Source organism: Cyanistes caeruleus, chromosome Z (assembly GCF_971803275.1).
Source record: "Cyanistes caeruleus chromosome Z, bCyaCae1.hap1.1, whole genome shotgun sequence".
Taxonomy (NCBI): Eukaryota; Metazoa; Chordata; class Aves; order Passeriformes; family Paridae; genus Cyanistes; species Cyanistes caeruleus.
In genome coordinates, this window is record NC_141732.1 from 42,894,348 (window position 1) to 42,901,443 (window position 7,096).

Genomic DNA, 7,096 nt, shown 5'->3' on the forward strand with positions numbered 1-7,096 from the left:
TTTAACTAGACCTCTGGAATCTAAGCAGTATCCTGAGTAAAGGAGCTAGCATACAACTAAGCTGAAATCCTCAGATGAATTACACACCACCACTTACAAAGACAGGCGCTTCACCTACATGTTTCCAGAGTTAAAGAGGCCAATGAGTGCAACATTTCATTAATCAGCTTTGAGAGGGTCGTACAGATCCACGTTTAAAGTTCTTCCAGGACACCAGAAGCCCACAAGGCCACTGACCCAAGCTGCGTGAAAAAAGGACAGCAGCGATTGCCGGCCGCACACTCTCAACTGCTTGGCATTCTGCTCCCTAAGCTCTGGCTGCAGCCATTTCGTTTATAAGGAAAAGCAGGGACGGAAAGTTTTGTCACTTCCAGCAACGCCTCCCTCGCACGAGGCTGCGGGACAGGGAAGCCAGCCCGTCCAGCCGAGCGCGGCGGGGCCCGGCCGGAAGCACGGGGACGGGGGGGCGACGGACAACGAAGGAACACTTACAGCGGCGGCCACTGCCCCGCCGGCGTGCCGGCTCCCGGGGCGTGTGCGGGGACACACAGGGACGCGCCGGCCTCCGCCCGGCCCCGCAGCTGCTGCTGTCGCGACCCGCCCGCGCCCGGCTTCAGCTCGCCGCCCGTGCGGCCCGGCCGCGGCGCCCGCGGATGAGCTCATCCGCCCGGGCCCGCCCCGCCCCGCCCCGCCGCCGGCCCCGGGCGGCGGAGCCGCGGGTAACCGCGGGTAACGCTGCCAGCAGAACGGGCCTCGCCTCCCCAGTTACAGGTTGGTTTGGTGGGTGACAAGTTGCCCATCAGCCGGCAGTGCCCTTGTGGCCAGGAGGACCAGTGGTATCTCTGCATCGGGAAGATGTAGGAGTGGGTTGAGGGAGGTGGTGCTGTCCATCTGCTCGGCCCTGGTGAGGCCGCATCTGGAGTGCTGTGTCCAGTTCAGTACTCCAGGGTAAAAGAGAGACAAAGAGCTAAATGAAGAGGGTCCAGCGGGGGAACACAAAGACGATCTGGGGTCTGCAGCAGCTCTCTCATGAGGAGGGACTGCAGGAGATGGGCCTGTTTAGTCTGGAGAAGACTTAGAGGGGATCTCACCAATACATAGAAATATCACAAAGGTGGGTGCCAAGAGGATGGTGCCAGACTCTTCAGTGGTGCCCAGTAACAGGAAGAGGACCATAAACGTAAGAAATTTCACATCAACAAAAGGAAGAACTTCTTTTAAATTGAAGGTTGCAGAACACCGGAACAGGGTGCGCAGGAGATAAAGGATTTCCCTCTCTGGAGATACTCAAAACCCACACGGATGTGTTCCTATGTAACCCGCTGTACGTGACCCTTCCTGGGTGGGAGTGTTGGACTGGATCATTTCCAGAAATCCCTTCCAACCCTAACAATTTTTTGGTTCTGTGAACTTCTGTCTCCCAGGGTGTGGGGGAAGAGGGGCAGGGCAGTAAATGTGCCCATGTGGTTGCTGGGAGTGGTGTCCAGTGTCAGGATTGCCCAGCCATTTGTACCAGCCCTGGTGGTCACATTGAAATATCCACATGGAGACACACACTTTCTGTTTGCACAGTGAGGTGGGGCCCTGTCACTTACCCACAAGGCATCCAAAATCCCAGTAGCCTTTGCTTAGAGCATAAATAAAAGCATTTATTTTTACATCATATGTGTGATTAGATACTTCGTTCAGTAATTTAGATTGGCAATGAATGATAAAGCTCTTGGAGCAGTTCATCACTTATTAGCTGATTCTGTGTGACAGGGCTGGCTGGGTGCAGGCTCCCAGGCAAGCCAAGGATGATGCACCTCAGTGGGAAGTTGTTCCTACTTCCGCTAGTAAAATGAAGAACCATGAAACATTTCCAGTGATTTTGAGCACTGAAGCAACCCCATGAACATTTAATTACTTTTGCAACACTGACAGCAAAAGTTGGGAGTCTCTCCCAGAATTTACAGTTGCATTTTCTAGAGCATTTTCAAGGGTGGTGGGAAATTTGGATTCAGATCCTTGCTAACCAGCATAAATAACAAACAAATTTCTCTCTCAACCCAGCAAAGCAGTTGCTGTTATCCTTGGATTACAGGGACTTTCTGTCCCCACCAAATACATTCTGCCAGGCAGGGAATTTGGGAATGTAGTTTGAAAATCATTCTGAGGAGAAGGATTTGGCTTAGTTTTGTGAATGTGTCAGATGAAAAATCGTTTGCACCTGGTGGGTTAATACAATGTTTACGCTTCCACTGGCCTGTGGAACCACACAATGTTTATTCTGTAGGAGCAACAACTGGAAAGTAGGCAGCTCATTGTGCCAAATTTTACCAGTTCATCAGGTGGTCATGTATGACTTCAGAGTCACTGACCACCAGGGATCCCCAAAGAGACCCCCAGGACAGAAGAACACATGCACAGAGGGGAAAGAATGTATGTCAGTGATTTCAGGGAAATCGTTATCGATGTATGTTTATTCCATGAAAATCAATGAATATGTATGTAAAAAATAGTACACAAACAGGAACTTTTTCTGTGTTCAGCATGTACGATTTTTGGAGGAGATATTCCTTCATGCATCTGGCTGAATAAAGAATGCCTTCTTCTTAATACCACATTGGTGTTAAAGATTTCCTTTATTTTTCCTGATTTTTGGTAGAAAATATCTGTTAGCAGAAAATGTAGGGTCACAAAAACTGGACTCAAGAGTCTATATGACATTTGGATGCCTACTTGCCCTTGTAAATTGTGAACTTATTTAAAGCAGGTCTGATGGAAATGGTTTTTAAAATATCAAAAACTGACAGAAAGCTGTCTTTCCAAAGTAATGGGAAAATACTAGCTTTGATAGGAACATAATTGAAAATATCTCTGACACAGCCAGATCCAGTACAGGGTCTTCTGTTTGAGAATTGCATCCACACTGCCAGTACTCAGGAAGAACTGTCTAACTAGTTCTATCTGCAGTAACCAAGGGAGGGCTGAGTCTAAAGTCAATGTGCCACTTTGGTTAGGTTTAAGTATGTGTCTTGAATCCAGGTAAATCCACTATTTTATCAGATCAGTATGAGAAGATCTGAAATAGGCAGATACATGTATATAGATATATAAACAATGAAATTACATATTACTTTGCAAATACTAGAAAAGTAATTATTTTTTTTTTCTGATCAGGAAAATCAGGCTTAAGCAAATGCTGCCCTACAGCAGCCTTTGAGGATTTTTTTGTTGTTTTCAGTGTACAATATGGTCCAATTTTTCTACTGATGTAATTGTGATATACAGAGCTCTTTAGTTTACCTGCAGTTTGTTAAAGATCTGTGTATTGTGATCACTGTTGACTATTCTCAGTTTTACTTGCAAACACGTCAGCTTTTCCCGGGACTGAGAGAATGCACATTATAGCCTAAAGAAAATAAACCAGAATACCATCATGAGCATAAACCAACCTGTGTCTTGCTCTATATTTACCCAAAATCTACTTATTTCTTGGAAGAAGAATTCTCTGACAAATGGCATCTGTCCAAATGCATACAGCATGGCACATTATTATTATGCTTCCCATTTACAATAAATCATGCTAGATTGCTCTTGTCAAGTGAACAATGGATAGCTTGATGTTTATGAATATTGGAGGCTTGTTTTATTTGACATTAAACATAAGTCAGGTAGTTACCTGCTTGTGATTCATTAATGAATTTTATTTTTTACTAAAAAGAACGCTTAGTGTAAAAATACTACTGCGACTCTCACCAAACTAAACGGGAGGTCTGGAACTTCTAATTTATTATTAAGTATTTATATTGCAGTGTCATACAGAGACTTGAACTATGGAAAAATGCTGCCTTTCCAACTATCTCTGGTTGTTTCCCATCCAAGGGGACAGAAGGCTCACAAGTGCTATGTGAATATAATGCTAGGATTGGACTGTCTGAATGAAGAAATAAACAAATACATTAAAATAAAACTAATTTTGTACTAACTCAGTGTTATTGTAGTACAAGTATTGTAAGAAAATAAGAGAGCAAATATTCAAAATATCAAGTTTAGCTTATGCAAATTCTCTATATTTTATTCCAGCATAAATTATAATCACTTGGTTGTGTCCAAATCAGGCCTAATATAATAAAGCACAGCTCTGGAAATCTCAGATTTATAGCTCAGAATATCTGCTTACATCTGTGGTGAATTAGTTTTGTTGACCTTATATTAGCAAATGACAACTGTCACATAGTGAGAACTTGCCATTTTACTATTAGTTCATCACAGGATCACCCACATATACTATGACAGAAATATCCACAAAATAAGGTCTTGTCATAATAACTCAAAACTGCTGTGTTTGCTCATTCTTTACGGCCATACTATATACTTATTCTTTCATCTCTTCCCTTTCCATAATCAAAGACACTCATAATCTCTTCATTTCCTCCTTTCCTTTATGTTTCCTGTACACTGGATTTTTTAATATGCACCTCAGAAGTCTGTGGGGCAATTCTTCCATTAATGGAGGCAAATTGAAAAAATGACGTTATGAAAGAACATTTCAAAACTTTGTGCCTGAAGACAAAATTCAAAACTGAACTTTGCCAAGTCCCCTGTGATGTTTAACAGATTTCCTTCTGTATTTGAGTTCATATCTCTCTGGTGAGCACCCTCATGTTTCTCTAGCACTAGAAAGATGTGTCTCTGCTAGAACTAGGCAGCACTTCAGACTTTTGGAGGCCTGGTCTTTCCTGCCCTATGCAAAGAAGAAAAGGAAGAAAATGTATAAGGGCTTTTTTCCTGATGTGTATCCTCTCATAACTTTCTGTTGGTTTTAACAGGATAGGAACTTGAACAAAGGTGAAGAATAGAGCTGATGTTTTCCAGGCAGAGTATGAACAGTGATAAGATTCCTTATCCTGCAACCCACTGAGTGTACATTGTTATCAGGAGCAAATCATTGCAAACGCTGTAGTTAATTGTTGGATTCATACACAACTTTGGCGCCTCATGACACTTCTTGCCCCTCTGTTTTCCCACTGCTTAGTGTACTTCATGAGATATATTCTTCAATATATGAGGGATTTAGTGAAACTGACATCTCTATTACATTCATGCTCCTGGATTTTCCATGTTCAGTCATGTGACATTATGTTAGGATTTTTTTCTCTCATACATTCCTTTCACTGCTGTCCATGTCTCCCTGGGAGTCACATAGGCTGCCTTGTCCCTCTCCACAGCACAGAGGATGGTCTCCATTGCAGTTCCAGGAGAGCTTTTTTCCTACACAGACCTCTGCTGTTGCACACAGACAGCACAACATCAGTGCTATCTAATTGTGTTGATCTAATTGCCAACATCATCTTTCTGTTTGAAGTTAGAAATGAGCATGTGGTCTGTAGATTGCAGGTGTCAGAGCAGGTATTTGTAGGTGGTTGTCCATTTGATAACTATTGTCTGTGAAGTGCAGCTGTGAGAAAATTGAACTTGATCAGTCAGGCAGAGACCTTTCTAGCATTAAATTCTAGCTGGGGGAACTATTTTACCTTGGCTTTTCCTTTTCATCAAGTGCCCACAATCTAATACACCTGGTACAGAACACAATGATCTTTTTAGGTCAGTGCATAGTCATGCTGACAGAATTTGAATTACACTTCTGTATAAAAAACAGGTCCTGTGGACCTGACTGCTGGACAGCTGGCACAGACCATAAATGCTAAGGTAAAGAGAGTCACCTTATCTCAGTTCTGTCATGTACCCATATAAATTTGTATCACTGATGTTGGAGAGGGAACTGAAACTCTCATATAACCTGGGAATTTAATGGAAGTCCAAGAAGAAACCTTCTTATTATGCATTTGTATATTTCTAAAGAAAGAATAAAAATTGACGGCAATTTTGTGCAATTTCATTGAGAAATAGTTATTCTTGAGAGTTTAACCAAAAAGAGTTAATGCTTAAAAGGACTCTTTTCAGTGGAAAAACATTACTCAATCCTCTGCTGTTCTTGTAAATGTAATTGTTTGCATGTGAGATCTCGGTTGCAATTCAGGGAGAATATGATTATATTACTTCTCCTAGTTTTTGTTTTCCTGTGTTATGCTGTGTATAAACTAGTACTTATTGCTTAGCACATAAGTATCAGTTTTGGCCAGCTGAAGAGTAGGTGGCAGCTGAGTTTTAGCAAGAGACCTCTGAACCGACACATTAGGCAGCTATGTTTTCAGAGGTATGCTGGGAAGACAAAATGCCTTGGAAGAGAGGGATTAGAATAAGATGACTCTTATTTAGAGTCATCTAAATTAGGTGAATTAGAATAAGATGATTAGAATCAAGTTATTTTTTAGACATCTAGACTCTTAGGGTCTAAATGGGCTCATGACTGGAGATGAGTGACCTGTTTTTGTGTGACTGATCTACTTTGCAGTAAAAATGAAAGTGGTATTTGCAGAGAAATTTACCATAGCTCTTTAAAATTTTATGACTGCCTATGCAGTCCTTCTTAAGCATTCCCAGGATAAACAAATCAGCCAAGGGGTTGCTTTTGGCATTTTGTACCCTGACCCTTTGACTGTTATAATTGCATAAGATACAGAAAAATTGTAATAACGTATCAGATCAGCACGTTTCACCTGCATGTCGCTTTCATATTTCTTCATTTTTAATTCCTCTGAAAGTTTAAATGTGACACTGATGGCTCAAGGGATGCTTCTGTCAGTCCATCATAGAGAGGCCTTTGGCTTTTTTGGTTAATTTAGAGTGTGGAATTTTCCACTGATAATTTGCTGGCTTGACTTTCAGTGAATACAGAGAAACAGAGTAACATTTATGGATACCTACTCTACCTACCCACTAATTCATTTAAATATGCTGGTTCTTGCATCACTACTACTCATAAATCCCTGATTAATGAGATGTTTCAACTTCTCATTTCAAAGCATGCAGCTTTACATAAATCATTGTAATTTTTTATTTCTTGTTCAGATATAAGATATCCTTAATTTCCTATAGGGTGCTAGATTTTAAATAAAATATGCCACTATTTATCTTAGTTCATGTGCTGATTATAGCCACTAGATAGCTCTTACTCTGCTTGTTCAGTAAAGCACATTTGTCTTGGCCA

General features: G+C 41.7%; 1 protein-coding gene across 25 annotated transcripts in view; it reads right to left on the minus strand.

Moving 5' to 3' along the window:
* The window catches only part of AOPEP (aminopeptidase O (putative)), a 191,831-nt gene extending 191,166 nt beyond the window's left edge, over nucleotides 1–665 (minus strand). For all 25 annotated transcript variants that reach the window (XR_015280671.1, XR_015280672.1, XR_015280670.1 and 22 more), the window contains exon 1: nucleotides 493–665. The gene's annotated coding sequence lies outside the window, so the exon portion shown is untranslated. The remainder of the gene's footprint in view (nucleotides 1–492) is intronic.
* Between the last annotated feature and the right edge of the window lie 6,431 nt (nucleotides 666–7,096).